A 23,173-nucleotide genomic window follows, 5' to 3' on the forward strand; every position below is an offset into this window, starting at 1 on the left:
CTTCCTATTTTTTTCAAGTTTTTATTTAAATTCTAGTTAACATACAGTGTTATATTAGTTTTAGGTGTAGAATTCAGTGATTCATCATTTACATGAAACACCTAGTGGTCATCACTACTAGTACCCTCCTTAACCCATCACCCATTTAACCCATCCTCCCACCTGTCACAAAAACAGACACATAGATCAATAGAAAACCTTTAGCACTTTTTTTAGGGCAGGTCTAGTGGTGATGAAATGCTTCAGCTTTTGTTTGTTGGAAAAGTTTTTATCTCTCCATTTTATTTTTTGACTTTTGACAATTTAACTATAATGTGTCTTGATGTAGCCCTATTTGGGTTCAATCCATTTGGGATACTTTGGGCCTCATGGATTTGGATGTCCATTTATCTTCCCAGGTTTGGGAAGTTTTCAAGCCTTTTTCCTTTAAATATACTTCCTGTCACTTTTTCTTTCTCTTTTCCTGCTGGAATTCCCATAATGTGAATATTGTTTTTTTGAGTCTGTCTTGTAAGTTCTGGAGGCTTTCTTCACTGTTTGTCATTCTTTTGTCTTTTTGTCCCTCTGACTAGATAATTTCAATATAAGTCTCTGATTCTGTCTTCTGCATGGGAGGGTCTGTTTTTGAAGCTGTCTTTTGAATTCTTCAGTTTAGACATGGTACTTTTCTGCTCAGGATTTTTTTTTTAATGGTTTATGTATCTTTGTTGAACTTTTCATTTCATTCATGCATTGTTTTCCTAGTTTTGCTTAGTTGTTTGTGTGTTGTCATAATTCACTAAACTTTTTTTTAGTTTTCATTTAGCTGTTGTTTATTGTAGTTATTAAAAAAAAGCCCTGAAAAAGTATTCATTAGACTGAATACACTAGAGAACATTTCCAATCATAAAATAACTATAGGGACTATAGTCTCTAGGAGACTGTGCTTTTCTGTTTCAACAAATGTTGAGATATTGAGTTCTAGAGACAGAAGTTCAAGTTCTACCACTTACTAACTACATAGCTTTATAGCCTTGATCAGCCTTTAGGTTCCTCAATATGTAAAAGGGATATGATAACAATATTTTTTCTTCCTATCTCAATGAAATGTTAAGTCGATCATGTAAGATATGTCTGTGAAAGTGTTTTATAAAGTCTGGTGTTCCATAATTGTTAGCTATTGCTATAGAACATTTTCTCCTCTTTTTCAGCTGCATAAATTCTTATCCCACTGATGTAACAACATTAGTGTATTTTTATTTTAATTCCAGTATAGTTTTTATTAAGGTTTTCATTTTAATTCCAGTATAGTTAACATACAGTGTCCTATTTGTTTCAGGTGTACAATATAGTGATTCTACAATTGTATACATAACTCACTGCTCATCGTGATAAGTATACTTTAATCCCCATCACCTATTTCATCTATCTCCCCACCAATCTCTCCTCTGGTAACCATCAGTTTCTTTTCTATAGTTAAGAGTCTGTTTCTTGGTTTTTCTCTATTTTCTCAGAAACATTAAAAAAGTTCTTACTTAGGTTTGTTTTCCAAGGTTTGCTAATTTATTTACACTCTTCCTCTAAGAAGACTACAGAATTAAAATTTTTAGCTCCATAAACAGCATCACAAGAATTCTTCATGGAGATTTTTAAATTCACTGAGGAGATGGAATTGTCATGAACAGGAATTCTGCTACCTGTATATCGTCAACTCTTCTATGGAGCCACTTATTTATATATCAGAAACATAAGCACATCCAACAGAACAGAGAATGCTTTCTGTTAGACTTAGAATTCATTGGTATATTAATTCAAGGGAGCCTTATGAACGAAAAGTGCAGGGCTGAAATACAAAGGCACATTCAGTGTCCAATGAGAAAAAAGGAGTCCTCTGGACCATGATTTACCCATCTCTATTTTCTAAGTTCAACTCCTAAAATGTGTAGTGCGGTAAAGAGAAGGAATGAACAAATTAACTTTCATTTTCTAGCAGGAGGAGATGGGAGATGCTCAGGAGTGAATCAATCACTTTGCCACTCGCTGCACTGACAGCATTCATCCGCGTGAGCAAACTTCTGTGTGGGCAATGCCAGTGAAATTTATTTCTCAGAGTGAGTTTACTGCTTACATTCAAGGCATCTCATTTTTCTGGCAATCAGGATAAATTGTGTCTTAGTAATAATATTGTAGCAAGCTATTCTTTACTTGAGGAGTCAGTAATGACTGTCTTACATTTGCATTAATTCTGACAAGATTTACTGGTGCTTGCTGATCTGTAAATTTCAAAATGGCAAACAGCAGCAAAGGTCAACACAGCAATAATATTAATAGCTTTAGAGAAAGGTTGAGAGACTCGGAGATTCCAGATGATAGCCTGGGTGAGAGGGAAATTCAGCGAATGGTTTTGTCATCTATTTCTTCACTCCTTATTTTATAGGGTAATTATAGTACCCTAGTAAAGGAAGCATGAGGTCACAAAGAGCAATAATATGGAATGTTGTTTAATCATAGGTAACATTTTCTCCAGAATCTTTATCTTATAAAAACACTTGGAAAAGCTGGTGAGAAGTTGGAGATTTGTGGCATTATAGTTTATAGTTACAGGACATGGAATTTTTTGAAGGTTAAGGACAACTCAGTATAACATTCTTCTTGTAATATATTTATCACTCAGTGGAAACTCATGAGCTAGAAAAACATGGTTAAATAAAAGAGATACCTTGATGCTTTAGGTATATAATGGGAGAAATGTGTTCCGCCTCACACTGCTTTCATGTCTTCTGTGAAATCTTTCCTGATAACTCTAGAACAACAAATCAACCATTCCTTCTTCCATATCATTTCTTACCCAGGTAGCACAGAAGCTTCTTTCTGTTGATGCCCTCTTTACATTGTCTTGTGATTTATTTGTTTACTTATCATTGTCCCTTTCTAGACTCTATGGTCTACAGGGTAGGAATTGTATGCTTTTCATCTAACAGGGTACCTGACTTATAATATGTGCTCTATAAATGTTGTAGTAAAAGTGAGAATGCCTGGGTGCACTTTGGCCACTGTGCACTTTGTGGTCAGACACCTCTTTGTTCCATAGATGGCAAGAGGAATCAGATGATTTTAAGGTATGGAGCAAGAGGTTCCTGTTGAATAACTGAAGTATGTAAGACATCCAGATAGGAATCAATACAAGGCACTTAACCAAAGTAGTCATTTGTGGTTTGAGTAATCTGGATATCCATCTTGAATAAAACCTAGATGAGTTCTTTCAGTATCTTGAAGACCACAGAAGAATGAATGTAGAATAACTGAATCCACTGCATAGGAAAATAACTAAATGCAATTTGCTTTATAGTTAAACTTAAGTGGTATTATATTCAGCAAACTATAAATGACATTGAGAGCTTTGGTGTAAAGCCTGCTAACTTTTCTCACTAAAGACGTGGAGAAAATTCTAAAGCAGCAGAGAATAGTTTGTTCTTGTTGTACATGGACTCCTTTCTTATTTTGTTGTCAGACCTTCTAGGCTCTGTGGTGATCTGAGTCAACATTTGCTTTCATTAGAACCTTTATTATTCTTTTCAGAAATATCTCAGTCTTTACTCATTAAAGTCTTTACTGATTAGATTAAAAGGAGTTGTGTCCCATTAATTAATTGCTACAACTACTCTAAGAAAATCTCCCTGTTTCTGATCTTGTACCCCTTCATCTTTCTCTGATATCTGCATGCTATGAATTTTCAGGGTGAGTCCTAAATTATTCTTGTTATGGAAATTGGAGAGGTTGTATTCTGTCCTTTTGATAAGGAGAGTTATTTCCTGAATGGGGTCTGAGCCAAAGCAGAACTTGCATTGGGCCATAGGGTCACACTAGCTGTTCTGTGACACAGTCCAGTATTCTTTCTGGGTAAAGTGGTTCGTGGTTTTCCTTTTGAATCATTTCACATCTGATAAGACATAAGCCTTGGAGACATAATACTGAGGATAAAAGTAGGCAACCATGTTTATTTAGATACTTGTAACAACTAACATGCCTGAGGGCATAAAGAATAGGAGAATTATAAGTCATGACCACTGTAGGGAAGAGACTTCTCCTCTTCTCATCAGGATAAATTATCCTGTGGTAGGATAAATTATCATGCTTAATTCTTTACCTCTCCCTGTATCCATGCCCTTTGCTATGTAAATGGGAGTTCTTCTACTACTGGACAACTGTACTTTCCCATCCCTAAGTTGGAGCTTAATGTTGTGCTTTTCTTTGGGCAATGGGATGTCAACAGATATGAAACAAGCAAAGACTTAAAATGTACTTGCATCGTTGGGCTTCCCCTCTTGTGTCTTTGCCCCTGTCATATGAAGAAGTTCCCTGAGATAGTTGCTGCTCTTTAAGCATGTGTGCCGTGATAAATATACTTAATGCAGATTTGACCCCAACTACAGAGAATAGACAAGCCCAGTGGAACCTGCAGGTTGAAGCAGAGTCATCAGGCCAGGTCAGCTGACCTCCTAAACAACATGTGACTAGCAGTCATGTGAGTGAGAATAAATGGTGGTTGTTTTAAGGTAATGATTCTAAACTGGTTGTGATTTTGCCCTCCAGGGGCACTTGGCTATGTCTAGAAACATTTTTTGCTGTCACAACCCAGGGGATACTACTGGAATCAAGCCAGAGATGCTGATAAACATCCTACAATACATGGGATAGATCCCTACTACAAATAATTATATGGCCCCAAATGTTAATAATGTGGTTATAAAGAAATCCTGTTTTAAGATAATAGCTAATTGATATCCCTACTATCTGCCGTCTTCTACTAGATGCTCCCTGGCCCCCATGAATGAAGACTCTAATTTGGTCAGAGCCCAGAATCATCACTGGGCCAAGATTTACTAGTAAGCAGAATTTTTTATGCCTTTAAGGCGTGACTCTGTTCTATGTTCTGTCTTATGTTTTCTGCCACAATACTAAATAGATTTATGTCTTCGTGGGTAAATCCAGCTATCTGCTTCTCATTTTTTCTTTTCTTTCTCTTCAGTCTCTTTTGAATTTCTTGCTTACTTATGTTCTCTCTTTTTAGATGCTGCTGAACTTGCCTCCAGGTCCCATGATATAGGTTAGGTTCAATTAAGTATGAGGATTTTCTGCTACTTGTTCAGCTATAAATATAATGGTACTTTGATTTCCATCCTGCTGTTTTCCTTAGTGCATAGGCCTCCCCCAGGAACCCTACAGGGCAGAAGGCTTTTGACATGACAGGATGCAGGCAGTTCCTGGTCCCAGGTGGTAATACCATCAAGTAGCACTGAAGCCTGTCCCTGGGATCCTCACAGGCTCTCAGCTGTTAAATTGTCTGGTAAAAATGTTAAATTCTATAGAAGTTAAAAAAAAGGAGGTGTGAAAATCCCTGAAAAAGACTTCATGGAGAAAATAGGAAATATTCAACAACTATTTGTTGAACCAATTTCAGATAGGTACATTTGACTGTTAAGCATTCAACACCCTTCAAAATGTAGCTTCACCTTTTTTTCTACCCTAATCTCTATACACACACAGTAACCAAACCAGGTGACTCATTGCTCTTCAAATAAGCCTGTGACTTTACACTTGCACAGTGTTGCATGTGGTCTTCTTTCTGGATCTAACCTATTCCCCTGTATTTACACAACCCTTTACACTTTAATGTTTATAACCGGTCTCTAATGTCACCTTCTTGATCTTTTCTGTGTTCTTTTTTTCTACCTTTGTACTTATTAGAATTGTGTTCTTATATTTCTTAATGTTTTAGTATTCCTTACAACTATTAATTTTTGGGATTCAGGAATAAGAAATTGAAATTGCCAGGAATTCTTGGGTATTCCTGAAGCCCTAAGTTTCCCTTAAAATATTTCATACTTTTTATATTATTATGCATTTCTAAAAAGGTTGTACAGGAAACAGGAATTATTAGTCTAGGAGTATTTACAAGGCTATAAATGAATAGCCTATAGTAAATGTTCAAACGCTGGAAAACACCAGCCAACATTTTCAAGTAGTGTGCAAATAGTGTAGCATTTGGATCTCTTAGCAATATTCAGAGTACTACAGAGAATCACCTGTCAAAATTGCCAATTTAAGGACTTGCTTTCTTTTCACTACTTGTTATTTCTTAGAATTTCACTCATAGGATTTGTTTACAGTATACAATACATGTGAACATATTAATACTTATTTTATTTGAAAGAATGACTAACCATCATCAGTTGATAGGGCCATGAATACACTGTTATAAAAAGGCAATAGCTACAAGCAAGACTGAATAAATCATGAACACTTTTATCCTATTTGATCCTGTCTTGCTTCTTAGAGTGTAGACTTTAACCTTTGACCCAGTGTGTCAGCATTTTCCATCTTGCTTTCAACTCAACATCAGTGATTCCCTCTCACCAGTAAGACTTCTATGCTAATTGTTAAACTTGAATTTTCATAGGCGAAGTATACTTTTTCCATATTTCTGATTTTTGACTGATTTTTATTGGAATTTGGGATTTAGCAAAACCTGTTTCCCAAAAAATGCCTAGAAGAAATTCCTGCATAGAAACAGTAGTGCCTTTCAATTTACATATCCTATCTCCTATGTGCATATTCAGACTTCTACATGATACAAATCTGCTACAGGTTTTGCGGAGGGGAGCGATATGCTAAATGTAGGCCTTTACCAAAATGAATTTGAGAACTGAGAAATGTCAAATTGCAGGTGGTGGAGAACATGATAGGAGTAAGTGAATTTAGATGGAGGTAACTTAGGGAATGTTAATGCAGGTATGAAGAAACCTGACCTAGAATAGAAAAAGTAAGAATAAGGAAATTACTTGATAGTAACTTGATAAAGATAATAGAGCAGAGGGAACAGTCTAAGATCTGAAATATTAAGCTTGGGGACAAACAGAGTTGTGGGGGTACTAATAGAAATTGGGAATTTGAGGAAAAAAGTTAACTCTTAGGAAACACTGGCTAATATGCCAGGAACTGTGCTACTCAGTTTCTTTTTTTTTTTTTTTAATGTTTATTCATTTTTGAGACACAGAGAGAGACACAATGTGAAAGGGGAGGGGTAGAGAGAGAGGGAGACACAGAATCTGAAACAGGCTCCAGGCTCTGAGCTGTCAGCACAGAGCCCGACACGGGGCTCGAACTCACGAACCGCAAGATCATGACCTGAGCCGAAGTTGGACGCTTAACTGACTGAGCCACCCAGGTGCCCCTCACTTTCATACATTAACCAATATAGAAAAGAGTCAATTCAAAGAAGGAAGGTAATCTAGAGTTGGAGGAGATGAAACAGTAATTGGTGAAGTCCAATGGACAATTGGAAATATAGGACTTGAATGTAAATGAGAGGTCAGAGTTGGTTACACAGGTGTATTTTTGAGGAATAAGAATAGAGACAATGTTTATAGCTATGAGAAATGAATGTGGGCCTTCCTGAGTTGGTCTAAGTCTCATCACCATTTAGAATAGAATATTTAGACATCATAAACTGAAAGTAGAGAAAGTATGCTTTTCCATCGTTATGATTGGCATGTGGTAGAAAAATCCCAGGATATATGTAACTATTTTCTTTCTGTATTTGGATACATAACAGAACTTATTAATTGTAGAAGAAGCTATTGAAATGTAAGCCATAATGAGTTTGTTAGGATCTGCTAGTCTTGTGACATACTATGCTAACAAAATGACACTTAGCCTTAGATTTGAGTGACCAAGTGACTTTTGGGAATTTATGGAATGTAATCAAGTTGTTCTTTTAAAAATCAATACCGTGGATGATTTGTTATTAGAATCGAGCAGATACGGTTTTAGGTTTAGATATCAAGCTGCAGTGCTATTCTCAATTCTTTTTTGGATTTGAGTGATTAAGTAATTCACTCGTGGCGCTAAAAGAAGTCAGAGGAAGAATAATGATCTGAACTCTCTGACCCGAGTAAATTTCCCCACTGACATCTTTGGCACCTGAAATGTAACATGGTTAAGAAAAACAAACAAACAAAAACCTTGTGAGGAAGGAAAAGTGACCTGCTAATATAACTAGTAGGTATGGTATAAGAATGGACTCTGTTAGGGATAGCATTAGTGTGTTTATTATCAAAAACCTTGACTCCTAGAAGAAAGATTGAAAAGTGATAAAGAGATTGGGGGGAAAAAGTAAGAAAGTGGTTAGAAAGTAAAAACATGAATATTCCACTCCTGACCTTTTGCTCCATGACTTTTCTGATCCCATTTAATTTTCAGTTGTGTGCTTATTCTTGTTCCTTAAGTCCTTTTTTGTCCTGAATGTATTTATTTATAGTATTTATTTTGCATAATAGAATACTCCACTTGTATGAGTTTGCTGTGTTTCCTTTAAATATATGATGAAAGTGCCTTCTTTCTATGCTGCATCAAGACTATTTCCCTCACAAGCACAGGGATAATACACTTAAGAGGCATTAATGGAACTGGGTTTAAGTGAAAGCCATTCTTCATTTCATGCACCCAGCACTCTTCTTCTAAAGGACAGTGAGTTTATTATTCAAAGCCACATTTAACCAGAAGAATTTTTGCCAGAGTTAGCCACTCAATCACAGAGCAGAAATGAAAATCGTGTGCTGCTTATAGCCCAAGTGCAACTGTTTTATTGAACATTTTAGCAGATTATACCAATGCTATGATTATATATGAGAAGTTTTCTAAGTTACAGGCCAAGAAATGCTTTGAATTTCAGTCAGATTTGGTACATGTTGAGTTACAATTATTAATGGAGGCTCTACCCCTTGAAGGGGAAACGCAACAACTTAGGGGCTCTCTGTTTTTTGTTTTGTATTTCTTCAGACAGTTTAAGTGACCACAATTTAATCTCCTATTAATTTTTGTCCAAAGTTATTTTACTATCAAATAAATGATGCCATTTTGGAATAATTTGTTCAGCTACTGTGATTTTAAGGTTTCCATTTTTGTTCACTGAACAAATTCTTAATTATCTAAGGGCAATTGAAATGCTCCACAAATCTTTGTGCAGTCAAAGTTATTTCTGTGAATAATGTAGAAACTAACCTCTTGGGAGCCCGTCTATATTTGAAAGGTTTACTAATGGGCTGCTTCTTCCCCTTGCACATATGCTGGTTTATAATTTACAGCAGCCCTCCAGGAGCTGTGTCTAATCCCACAGCCCTGCTGCACATCACAGCACACAGCTCTCAACTGCCACAAATCCCTGGCTGGGAACTTTCTGTTTTCTTCTCTTCCTACAGTTTATGTATTTTGTGTCTATGGTTTTAGTATTTCTAGTTAATGGAGCCCAAAACATGTTAAAGTTTATGTCATTAAAACATTTCAAGAACTTCCGTCTTTGGAGATACAGATTTGCCTTCTCTATAAGATTTTTACTTTTCAGCACAAGACGTAGGGATTATCATCATTTCTTTCTATAATCAAGTAATTGGTTCAGGAGTCAAAGTAATTGGAATGTTCTGAGAGTGTCTTCTATGGCTGTTTCTCCCATTGCTGTTCATTACCACCCATGTGCCAGATCTGCTGCCTTCTCTGCCTTTGTGGGTATTTCTTCAAACCAATGATGAATCTCTTTGGGAATAGCGGTTGTCTTTTGTCTTTGTGTTTCCTAGGCGTATATTCATACTTGGATTTGTGGAATGGAAGAAAGCCAAATTAACTACACTTTACTCTTTCAGTTCTTGACATGCATTTTTGAACAGGCTGCCATCACGTTAGCTTGATGCCTCCTATATTAGGGGGCTTCTATTTAAGGAACTGAATTGCATTATATTCTTTTTGGTTTTGAAATTCCCAAGTAATTTACAGAACTAAATTTAGGAATATGTTTTTTATTTCATTTAGCATTTTTATTTATTTTTATTTAGCATTTTTATTTATTTAGCATTTCATTTCATTTTATAATCAAATTTATTTCTATACTGAATACAGCCTAATACCTCTTTTTGACTTTTGGTCTTTTCTGCTATTTTATTGATTTTTATATTGTTTACTATTTATTTTTCCTTCATCCTGCTTCCATTTAAATGCAAACTAGGTACATTGGCTTTGGAGTCTGAAACTGATACAGCTTTCTGATTTCTTTCTTTCAGTAGGAAATTCCTTTCTTCCTGTTAGTGAGAACTATCTTCTGCCCTTTGAATTTAGAGCATACCCTGTAGCCAGGCCATTTCATTTAATAATACACCATTTTTTTCTTCATGTTGCTTCTAATTTTATTTTGTTTTTCTTGGTATTATTCTAAGGCTTTTATATTTTAAAGGAAAATAATGTGTTGTCTATTCTTGATATTTGGAAGTTAGTTTTTGTATTGCTGCTTCAATTTATTAAAAGCTGTTTTTACAAAAAATATGTATCTTTAAGCACAAGTTGTTTGTTGTACTAGTCATTCTTCTAGATCTTTTGTTTTTTTTCTCTCTGTTTCTTGAACTCTGTTAAGTTCTTGGGGCTATCTCAAAACCAGCCAGATTCCTATGGAGAAGAGAGATTTGGGCTATCTTGAACTCAGTGGTGTGTGATCACCATGGAAATACAGCATTAAGGCCACAATGACTGATTTACATTGGTAATACGTTGCTCTCCCTTTCCTATTAAACTTTCTGTCATGAGAAATTATTAATCATGTGACACTTTCTTTTTCATTACATTCTCTGTGATGAGACTATGAGACTGTGAAATGCCTATTACATTTTATGAATGATGAGCAAGTACAATAACATTTTGATTCTTTTTTTTTTTTTTTGTCTACACTGTATTGTTGGCCAACTGCCTTATTCAGTTTGACTGTGCAGCATTCTGACTTATGGTTCACAGAGTTAGCTAACCCAAATCCAGAATACTAAGAACCTATAATTCAAAGGTGACATCAATCTCATGATACAATTTTTGCATTAAAACAAGATTGTAGTGAGATATGCCAATATCATAATATGACCTGTTCTTATTAAATGATTGGTATTCAAACTGGACAAAGCAAATTGAACCAAATACTATTCAAAATAATTTATTGCATTTTCTTCTCAAAACTGCCATGGTATTCACAGGCAATTGGGCAGTTACATAATTTTGTAATATGAATACAAAAGGCCTAATATGTACAATGATCATACTTTTGAGTTAAAGAATGTTAAATGTCAATTACTGGGCATAAGGTACTTATAAATCCTCATGGGGGTGGCAGTAACCCTGGGACACAGGAAGAAATCAGAATACAGGAAGCCTGTATGTACTTCTAGTTCTGTTGGGCAATAAGGTGGTCTCCCTGACTAGTTTTTCTTTTTCCAGCTTCCTGCTGCAAGACAGTTCATGCTTACCAGTCTCAATCATCACACTCTTCTTGGGTACCATGACACTGTACTCTGTCTTCCATGGGAGAACAATTGAGTGTTGGATCTTGGGAAATCTGGGATGAAAATATTCAACAAAACCCTCTTGCTAATGTCAAAGCTCTTGCTATTCACTTCAGTTTAATGCTGTGGCAGCTCAGCTCAAATTCATAAGATGACTGTGAAATGAATTGTCTGTAGGTTTCTTGACTTAGTAGTAGTAGAGAATAACATGCTGGTTGATACACTCTGCCTTTGTCACTGTGTCACCTTCATGAAACAATAATCACTTGAAAGCAGAAACTCTGTATGAATTTATCATTGTATTCCTCACAATTTTAGGTGTATAGTGTCTTACACTTAATAGTATTCAATAAATATTTATAGAATTGAATTGAGAGCCTAATAAGAGGAAATGAGTTTACATTCCACAGCAGATAGGATTTTAATTACCTTCACTGTTGAACTTAATACATGGATATTAAGAACCACTAAATGGCTATTTCTAAATGTCTCTTATTTGTTCAACTAACATTTGTTGAATCTATATGCCCAGTATTGTGTTGGCAGCTAGGGACAGAGAGGGGTCATTAAGAGCCTAGTCCCTCAAGCGACTCCCAACAACAGGGTATCTTTAAGGATATTTAGCTGGAATAGGCGCTAGATCATTTCAAGTTTAGATCACAGGGTTGATGAAGTCAAGGTAATTGCTTTAATTCTTTCAGTCCATTTAGTCAGACACTATAATCTATGGCTTCTTTCAGGCCTAAGTGCCTGGTCACAAGTGGGATGTGGTGATGAACTATGTGTGAATCTGTGTCCAGTCATCATCACTATGGGGAAGCCCCTCTAAAACATGTGACCAAAGTGGTCAGTAGCACCATCTCCTCCTACAAAGAACATTTTCATCTTTAAGACTTTTGTTTTTATTGTTCTTATAGGCTTACAAGAAACTAACTCTTTGAATTTCAACTCTTATTTTCAAAATTAACCTTGGATGCTTGACAAGAGAAAGGCTTGGCTCATGGAAACTTCTCTGTGTAGTTGTTGACTTTGGTTGTTATATGATAGGGTGTAGTACTGGTGGCACTTGCCTGAGACCTGCTAGCCTATACAGAATCTTTGGGAGAATTATACAAAGGAAGCTTTTCTAGGAAGATGAATTAGAAAGAGGTCCCCCCTTTTTTCCTGGAGGCTGATGGAACCCTACACCAGAGCACAGCGTTCAGAATGAGCAGAGAGCATGGATTGAATTTCAGTGCCGTTCAGACCTTTTGTCAGATCCTTTTGTGCTTTAGACAAAATGCATAACTGTAGGCCATAGTCCTGGCACTTGAAGATGAAATGAAATTTAATTTGTGACTCTATAATGATATCCACTTATTTTTTAACCCTAAAGAGAGTGCTGTTCCTATTTCCATAAAGATTGTACATTTAAAAACCTACTTGCTAATGGCATGTCTCCAGACTCATTTCAATACACAAGTTCGCTCACATAATGCTTAAGAGAACTTGATGTCTCGAGAGAGCAGCTCAGTGCCTACTTCATGAGTGCTCTGGGGTGGGTGTGAATGGAAATTGTGGAAAAGTGAACTGCATTAAACATCTGAGTGTTTTTCAATGAGTAACAGGTGTGTAATACATCTATGATAATACCATATCATTTTTATGCTATTTGATAAATTATATTTATTCTCTGTAATTTATATTGCTTTGCTTATTTGTGAAGAACAAGGCAGAAATAATATGTTTTAAACTGTAAGATGGCATACTGTGAGATCTCAGTGTAAAAGGATAGGTTTCCCTTTAAACTTAACTGAGTAAGAAAAAGAAGAGCCCTGTTAACACTTGTGAGTCTAAGCAGGTGACTTTGTAGACTCAGTAACAGAACAGTTGCCCACCTTCACTTACCCACATAGGTGTATAAACACATGCAAAAACAAAATGCTAGGCACTTTTTGAGAATGGCTGAAATTCCCCTCTATTTGGTAGTGCAGAGAATTGTTAACAACCTAATGCTGACCTTGATTCTTTCTGTTTCTTCCACCATTGTGATGTAAACTCTGTTGGGACAAGAATCTTGTTGTCTGGTTCATTCTAATATGTCCTGTAGCAGTGTCACTACATTGAGTGAATTTTCATGGCATATATTTGAATAAATAATGAATTAATGTTTTTAAATTATATCATCATTAATTTTTTAAATTAAATATATAATGTGCTGATTTTTCACACCTAAACTAGGCCTAATTGAGATATCCACAGAAAAATTAAAAATTAAACTTGTGATATTTTCTAGTGAATTTTGGACTTATTGTCTGCATGTTTTTTTATTTAGAGAAAGTTTGTAGGAAGCATACAGGGAGTCAATTATTCTGTGCCATAAATTAAAAGAATACCAGATATAGACAACTCTAAATAAGAGGGTGTTTTATGCCCCTGACATTTTTCTAGCCCTCATCTTTTCTTTCTTTCTCTCCCTCTCTCTCTCTTTTTGTGGGTGGTTGTGGTCAGAAGGAGGCTAAAAAAATGGGAGTGGGATAATTTTAGAAAAATGTACACTGAATGAAAAGGACATTTTATAAAACTTAGATTTGTAGTAAAATTATATTATTTTAATATGTATTTTTGCCAATTTTAGTATCAACAGACTAATTTTTTTTTGGCAAGCTGATTATGTGGTTTGTTTGTGGACCTAACCTTCAGAGATGTAATGAATTGGGTGTGTATTTACATAATTTACATAAATATAGATATTTATGAAAACCATATAAATTTTATTTGCTAGAAATATCTCTGGTTTAAAAATATATGCTTTGAATTCTAACATGAATTTTCTGTAATTGGGAAAAATAGAAGAGGTCTGAACCTGGATTATCTAAAATCACATGTGAATGCAAATCAGGCAATTGTTAGCATTTCCATTTGCAGTGTTAATTAATTGGCAGATATTTGTAGCTTTACAAGCCAAAACTCTTGTAAATTATTGCATTAGGTATTCAGGGAAGCAGAACATATTAGAGAGTGACTCTTTGATGAAATCATAATTTGAAGTAATATATGTCCTGTTAGTCCATAATATCCTGAGATTATACAAAATTGCTCAGTGTGGTAATTTGGTCCTATTAGACTTTGGTATAGAACTGACTTTACTACATGGCATAGAGTAATAATCTATCTTGTTTTAGAGACTCAGGAAGGGGATCATTCCCTCAAATCTCTCTTTCCTACTTAGGAAGGACCACAAATCTCCTTTCCTCCAGACCAGTCCCATTTTATACCTGTTTTCCTGCCATTATCACTCACAGCACTCCTTTCACTCTCAAAGTGTTCTATTCCTGTTTTAACAAGAAATTATTTGGTCACACTACTGCTAATAATTTGCCCTAACACTAGACTTAGTCATTTATACTTTAGAGTGAATGTAATTTAGAAACTTTCCTAAAAGTAGATTTTTTATTAAAAATTAGATTAGGAGGAGGCACGGACTCTAAGAAGGTGGGGGGTTGCTTAACTGGTAAGCTGAGGAAACTGACAGCTGCTTAATCTATTCCATAGTTTTCCCAGAGAAATACCTTTCAGGAATCTACTTTAAATAGATTTACTCAATTTTATGTATCTTATTCCTCTTTCCTTTCTCTTTGATATGGAAACTAAAATACAAATGTCTAGGAGGAAGAGTTCAGATGGCAGAGTAGTAAGGGGACCCTGAGCTTGTCTAACCTCTTGAACACAGCTAGATCGATATCAAACCATTTTGAATACCTAAGAAATCAATCTGAGGATTAATAGAACAGTCTGCTTAATTTGAGGGAGAGAACGTGGCAGGTATGTGGTGCAGAGAGGTGAATTGGGGGAGAGAAGAGCCATGGTGGTGCCTCAGAGGGAAGGGAGCCCTTTTTGCCCTGGTGACGCTCTGGTGAGGAAGCAAAGTGGATCCAAGGGAGTGGGCAGCATGGTCTGAGGATCCCTGGTCACACAGGGAGAAGAGGTTCCACTGTTTGGTGTGCATTTGCTGGAGGTAGTACCCCTCACTGTGGGCGAAGGACCCAGTGGGCACCACTAGCCCACCAACACTGATCAACAGAGTGATCACAGCACCACCAAATGGAGAACAGAGCCATTACACCAAGATCCTACCTCTGTGTCCTGTAGGCACATCTCCTGTAGGGCAAGTCAGCCTGAGAATCAGAGCAGCAGACCCCTCTCCCAGAAGACCAGCACAAGTCCCTTCTGCAAATTGAATCTACTGACCATAGAGTGCTGCAGAGTTTCAGCTCAGAGGGAACTGGATCTAGTTTCATTTTTTTGGTTGTTGTTTGTTTGTTCATTTTTTTTCTTGTTGCTGTTGCTTCTGTTTTTGTTGTATTTCTTTTTTTCTGTTTCTTGGATACAGAAAGAACAAATTATTTTATTTTATTTTGTTTTTATTATTTTATTATTTTTTTAATTTTTAATTTTTTTCTGTGCTTTTCTCTTTTCTCTTTTTTCTATCAAGCTTCTTTTAAGCAAACCAAAACACATGTAGGATCTAGCTTCCTTTATTTGATTTTTTTAAAAAAATTGAAATTTTTATTTTATTCTATTATTATTATTATTATTATTATTACTATTATTATTTTTTTTCTTGCCCCAGAATGAGAAGATGGAGGAATTCATCTCAAAAGAAAGAACAGGAAAAATGATGGCCAGGGATTTCATCAATGCAGATATAAGTAAGATGTCAGAACTAGAATTTAAGATGATTATAAGGATGGTAGCTTGGCTTGAAAAAGCATGGAGGACACCAGAGAATCCCTTTCTATAGAGATAAAAGAACTAGGGGTGCCTGGGTGGCTCTGTTGGCTAAGCGTCTGACTTCAGCTCAAGTCATGATCTCACAGTTGGTGGGTTTGAGCCCTGCCTCGGGCTTTGTGCTGACAGCTCAGAGCCTGGAGCCTGCTTCAGATTCTGTGTCTCCCTCTCTCTCTGCCCCTCCCATGCTCATGCTCTGTCTCTGTCTCTCAATAATAAATAAACATTAAAAAAAATTTTAAAAAAGAACTAAAATCTAGTCAGGCTGAAATTAAAAATGCTATAACTGAGATGCAATCCCAAATGGAGGCTATAAAAATGAGGATGAACTAGGCAGAGGAGTGAATTAGTAACATAGAAGATAAAATTATGAAAAACAATAAAGGTGAAAACAAGAGGGAAACAAAGGTCAAGACTCACAAAGGCAGACTTAGGGCACTCAGTGATTTATTAAGACATATGATCATTTGTATCATCATAGTCCCAGAAGATGAAGAGAGAGAAAAAAGGGCAGAAGGTTTATGGGACAAAATTATAGAGCAAAAACTTTCCTAATCTGGGGAAGGACATAGACAGAGAACTCCCATTAAACTTCACAAAAGCTGGCTATTTCCAACACAAATCATAGTCAAATTCACAAAATACACAGACAAAGAGAGAATTCTGAAAGCAGAAAAGGAAAAAAGTCCTTAACCTACAAGGGAAGACAGATCAGGTTTGCAGCAGATCTGTCCAAAGAAATTTGAGAACCCAGAAAGTAGTGGCAGGATATATTCAACATGCTGAATAGAAAAAAATATGCAGCCAAGAATACTCTATCCAGCAAGGCTGTCATTCAAAGTAGAAGGAGAAACAAAATTTCCCAGACAAACAAAACTAAAGGAGTTCATGACCACTAAACCAGTCCTACTAGAAATTTTGGGGCCTCTCTGAGTGGAGAAAAAAAAAACAAAAACAACAAAGACTAGAAACAACCAGAGAGCATCCCCTGAAACACCAACTCTATAGGTAACACAATGGCACTGAATTCATATCTTTCAATAATCACTCTGAATGTAAATGGACTAAATGCTCCAATCAAAAGGTGTAGGGTATCAGAATGGATTAAAAAAAAAAAGACCCCACAAGAGACTCATTTTAGACGTAAAGTAACCTGTTGATTGAAAGTGGCAGGATGGAGAACCATGTATCATGCTAATGGATGTCAAAAGAAAGCCAGAGTGGTCATACTCCTATCAGACAAACTGGATTTTCTTTTCTTTTCTTTTCTTTTCTTTTCTTTTCTTTTCTTTTCTTTTCTTTTATTGATGTTTATTATTTATTTTGAGAGAGAGAGAGAGAGAGAGAGAGCGAGCACGGGCAGGGGAGGGGCAGAGAGAGAAGGAGGGAGAATCCCAAGTAGGCTCTGCACTGTCTGCACAGAGCCCAATGTGGGGCTCAATCTCATGAACCTTGAGATCATGACCTGAGCCAAAATCATGAGCCTGATGCTCAACCAACTGAGCCACCCAGGTGCCCCACGTTAAAACAAAGACTCTAAGAGATGAAGAAGGGAATTACATCATAATTAAGGGGTCTATCCATCAAGAGGATCTAACAATTGTAAAGGTACTGGGGTGGCTCAGTCGGTTGAGTGTCTGATTTCAGCTCAGGTCATGATCTCATGGTTTATGAGTTCAAGCCCCATGTTGGGCTCTGTGCTGACAGCCTATAGTCTGGAGCCTACTTCGGATTCTGTGTCTCCTCTCTCTGCCCCTCCCCTGCTCACACCCTCTTTCTCAAAAAATAAATAGACATTAAAAATTTTTTTAAAAATCTAACGATTATAAAATATTTATGCTCCCAAATATAAATCAATTATTAACAGATATAAAGAAACTCATTGAAAATAATACAACAAGAGTAGGGGACTTTAACACCATTTTACAGCAGTGGACAGATCAGTGAAGCAGAAAATCAACAAGGAAATAATGGCTTAGGATGACACGCTGGACCAGATGGACTTAAGAGATATATTCAGAATATTTCATTCTAAAGCAGCAGAATACACATTCTTCTCAAGTGCACATGGAACATTCTCCAGAATAGTGGCTTACAAATCAGCTCCCAACAAGTACAAAAAGGTGGAGATCATACCATGAGTATTTTCAGACCACAATGCCATGAAACTTGGTCAACCATAAGAACAAATTTGGGAAGCCCTCAAATACAAGGAGCTTAAACAACTTCCTACTAAATAATAAATGGGTTAACCAGGAAATTAAAAGAAAATTTAAAAAATTCATGGAAGCAAATGAAAATGAAAACATGTCAGTCCAAAATTTTTGGGATGCAGCAAAGGCAGTCCTAAGAAGGAAGCATATTACAATTCATACATATCTCAAGAAATAAGAAAGGTCTCAAATATACATCCAAATCTTATACCTAAGGAAGCTAGAAAAGGAATAGCAAATAAAGTCTAAAGCCAGCAGAAGAAGGGAAATAATAAAGAATAGAGCAGAAATAAATTATATAGAAATTTAAAAAAAACAGTAGAACTGATCAGCAAAACTAAGAGGTGGTTCTTCGAAAGAATTAAACCCCTAACCAGACTTATCAAAAAGAAAAGAGAAAGGATCCAAATAGATAAAACCATGAATGAAAGAGGAGAGATCACACCAGCACCACAGAAACACAAACAATCATAAGAGATTACTATGAAAAATTATATGCCAAAAAACTGGGCAATCTGCAAGAAATGGACACATTTCTAGAAACTCACAAAGCCAAAACTGAAACAGGTAGAAATAGAAAATTTGAACAGGCCCATAACCATCAAAGAAATTGAATCAGTGACCAAAAATCTCCCAGCAAACAAAAGTCCTGGGCTAGATGGCTTCCTGGACTGATGGCTTCCCAGGGGAATTCTACCAGGCATTTAAAGAAGAGTTAATACCTATAATTCTCAAACTGTTCCAAAAAACAGAAATAGAAGGAAAACTTCCAAACTCATTATATGAAGCCAGCATTACCTTGATTCCAAAACCAAAGACCCCTCTATAAAGGAAAATTATAGGCAAATATCCCTGATGAACACAGATGAAAAAATTCTCAACAAGATATTAGCATATCAAATTCAACAGTACGTTAAAAGAATTATTCATCATGATCAAGTGGGATTTATTCCTGGGCTGTAGGGCTGGTTCAGTAATTGCAAATCAATCAACGTGGTACACCGCTTTAATAAAATAAAGGATAAGAACCATGTGATCCTCTCAATAGATGCAGAAAAAGAATCTGGCAAAATACCACATCCATTCTTGATAAAAACCCTCAACAAAGTAGGGATATATAGAACATACCTCAAGATCATAATGCCTTATACAAAAGACCCATAGCTAATATCATCCTCAGTGGGGAAAACTGAGAACCTTTCCCCTACAGTCAGGAAGAAGACAAGGATGTCCACTCATCTTTACTATTTAACATAGTACTGGGAGTCTTAGCCTCAGCAATCAGACAACAAAAAGAAATAAAAGGTATTTGAATTGGCAAGGACAAGTGAAAACTTCAATATTTGCAGATAATGTGATACTCTATGAAGAAAACCTGAAAGACTCCACTAAAAACTTGCTAGAACTAATAGAAGAATTCAACAAATTTGCAGCATATAAAATCAGTGTGCAGAAATCTGTTACATTACTATACATCAATAACGAAGCAGTAGAAAAAGAAATCAAGGAATTGCTTTCATTGTAATTGCACCTAGACCAATAAGATAACAGGAATAAACTTAACTAAGAAGTAAAAGATCTATACCCTGAAAACTATAGAACATTTATGAAAGAAACTGAAGAGGACACAAAGAAATGGAAAATCCCCTGCTCATGGATTGGAAGAACAAACATTGTTAAAATGTCTATACTACCCAAAGCAATCTACACATTTAATGAAATTCCTATCAAAAAACCACCAGCATGTTTTACAGAGCTAGAACAAACTATCCTAAAATTTGTATAGGATCACAAAAGACTTTGAATAACCAAATAAATCTTGAAAAATAAAAACTGGAGGCATCATGATTCCGGATTTCAAGCTATATTATGAAGTTGTCATCAAGACAGTATTGTACTGGCATAAAAACAGACACATAGATCAATGGTCCAGAAATGGACCTACCACTATATAGTCAACTAATCTTTGACAAAGCAGGAAAGAATATCCAATTGAAAAAAGGCAGTCTCTTCAACAAATGGGGTTGGGAAAACTGGACAGCAACTTGCAGAAGAATGAAATTGGACCACTTTCTTATACCCTATACAAAAATAAATTCAAAATGGATGAAATACCTAAATGTGAGGCAGGGAACCATCAAAATCCTAGAGAAGAACACAGGCAGCAACCTCTTTACCCTCAGCCAGAGCAACTTCTTACTAGACACATTGCCGAAGGCAAGGGAAACAAAAGCAAACCTGAACTTTTGGGACTTGGTCAAGATAAAAATCTTCTTCACAGTGAAGGAAACAATCAACAAAACTAAAAGACAGCCTACAGAATGGGAGAAGATATTTTCAAATGACATATCTGATAAAGGGTTAGTATCCAAAATCTATAAAGAACTTGTGAAACACAGCACCCAAAAAACAACTCTCCCAGTTAAGAATGAGCAGAAGACATGAATAAACATTTTTCCAAAGAAAACATCCAGGTGGCTAATAGGCACATGAAAGATGCTCAACATCACTCATCATGGAAATACAGATGAAAACCAGGATGAGATGCCTGTCCAGGATGACTTCAACTAACAACACAAGAAACAGCAGGTGTTGAGGAGGGTGCAGAAAATGGGGAACTCTCTTTCACCATTGGTGGGAATGTAAACTGTTGCAGCCACTTTGGAGAACAGTATGGAGGTTTCTCAAGAAACTAAAAACAGAACTACTCTATTATCCAGCAATTGCACTATTAGGTATTTACCTAAAGGATACAAAAAACCAGATTTTAAGGGGTGCATGCACCCCAATGTTTATAGCAGCATTTCAACAATAGCTAAACTATGGAGAGAACCCAAATGTCCTTTGACTGACGAATGGATAAAGAAGAGGTTGTGTGTGTGTGTGTGTGTGTGATGGAATATTACTCAGCCATCAAAAATAATGAAATCTTGCCATTTGCAATGATGTGGATGAAACTAGAATGTATTAAGCTAAGAGAAATGTCAGTCAGATAAAGACAAATATCATAAGACCTCACTCATGTGGAATTTAATAAACAAAACAGATGAATATATGGGAAGGGGAAAAAAGAGAAGAGAGGGAAACAAACCACAAGAAACTCTTAACAACCCATAGAGAATAAACTATGGCTTGATGGAGGAAGGTGGGTAGGAGTTGGCTAGATGGGTGATGGGGACTAAAGAGGGCACTTGTTGTGATGAGTACTGTGTGTTGTATGTAATCACTGAATTCCACTCCTGAAACCAATATGGCACTACATGTTAACTAACTAAAATTTGAATTTAAAAGAAAGGAAAAAAAATTAAAAAAATGCAAATGTCTAGAAATAGCAAACCTGGACAATTAAGGATCACTTTCCTTTAGGTAATCAATAACTGCCTACCTTTGGGTAATTTTTATTCATAGCATTTCAACTTTATTTTAATGTCTGTCTCCCCCTGCTTCCCTCTTTGTCCATGGGTCTCCTATTACATTCCCCTCTTTCTTTACTCTGTCTTCTCCCCACCCCCAGCCATGTGTTATTCTCTGTCTCATATTCTCTCTGTCTCCCTTTGTCTTTCCCTATCTTATCTCTCTCTATATCTTCCTATGTTTGATGCCATTTTGCCTTTCAGCTTACTCTCCTAAAGCAATAAGCTGAAGACCCTAATAGGGTACACTGATATATTTACATAGCTTGAATTTCAACATATGCTGTATAATTGTTGGGTTTGGACAGCTGTAACTTCTAAGTTTTCCTATGCCTGTATTTATATTTTCAGAATTTCTTGGCTTTTTCTTCATCAATTAACAACATTTTTTTTGAGCACACACTGTAGACTCAGAACTTTGATAAGTATTGTGGGAAGTTTGGTAGCATAGAACAGCAACTCATATACCCAAATGAATGCTTACAGTGTGGTTAGAGAAGATGTGATTTTAGTGAACAGTACAAGTCAGAATATGTACTGTTCTCAATTTATAAATAGAGTATGTTTCAAGATTATTTGAGAGATATTCATCTTGGAATCTGAAGGCTTTTTCCTCACAGAAAAAATATTGTATGGCCGTAATAATCCGATCTAAAGAAGCTAGTTATACTTACAATTAGTTGGATTAGTGGTGCCATAGAACTTAAATCCTACTAGGAGAAGATACTCCTGCATTTTAACTGGGATAGTAGAAATACATCTTCCTCCTCTAGCACAGGACTTAGGGTTTATCTCTGGTAGTAGAGGAATGTGAGAACATGAAAGTTGGGGGCATGACAATGTGGACGTGGAAGTGGTTTCTAAAGCGGTGTTTACATGAGGGCAATTTGAGGGTAATATGGCCTCAGTCTGTGTGGGAGAGACTGTCCACACTGTATAAGGTCCAAAGAGAAGGAGATTCATGAATGCTCGAGTAGCCATGGATGTCTGTAAAGAAGAACACAGGACTTGAATTGAGTGTTAAAAAATTAACGGCTTCTTACTCATGTTTTATATCATTTTTCCTGCATATTTTTTCTGGTTGGTTATTTCTTGAGTTAGTGCCTCCCTTCATCATCAAGTGTTTTAACCGGCTTGAAATCTGCGAGTTGGCTATTCTCGTGCCGTTGCTATGTTCAGGAAGCATCTTCTCAGATGATAGAGAGCACAGGTAGCAAGGAGAAGTTCTTCAAGCCATGACATCATACTTAAATTATATGCAACTGACTTTCAGGTTATCTGCATGAGGACCATCTGTGTTTGTGGATTATTTTAAGAGCAATATGAAGGCTGGGAAAATTTTTCTTTGATGTTTTTCATAAACCAGGACATATTTTTGCACCGTTCAATTTAATGTTGAGGTTTGTAAACTCAGCTCTGTCAAGTAAAA

Source organism: Panthera onca, chromosome B3 (assembly GCF_046562875.1).
Source record: "Panthera onca isolate mPanOnc1 chromosome B3, mPanOnc1 haplotype 2, whole genome shotgun sequence".
Lineage (NCBI taxonomy): Eukaryota > Metazoa > Chordata > Mammalia > Carnivora > Felidae > Panthera > Panthera onca.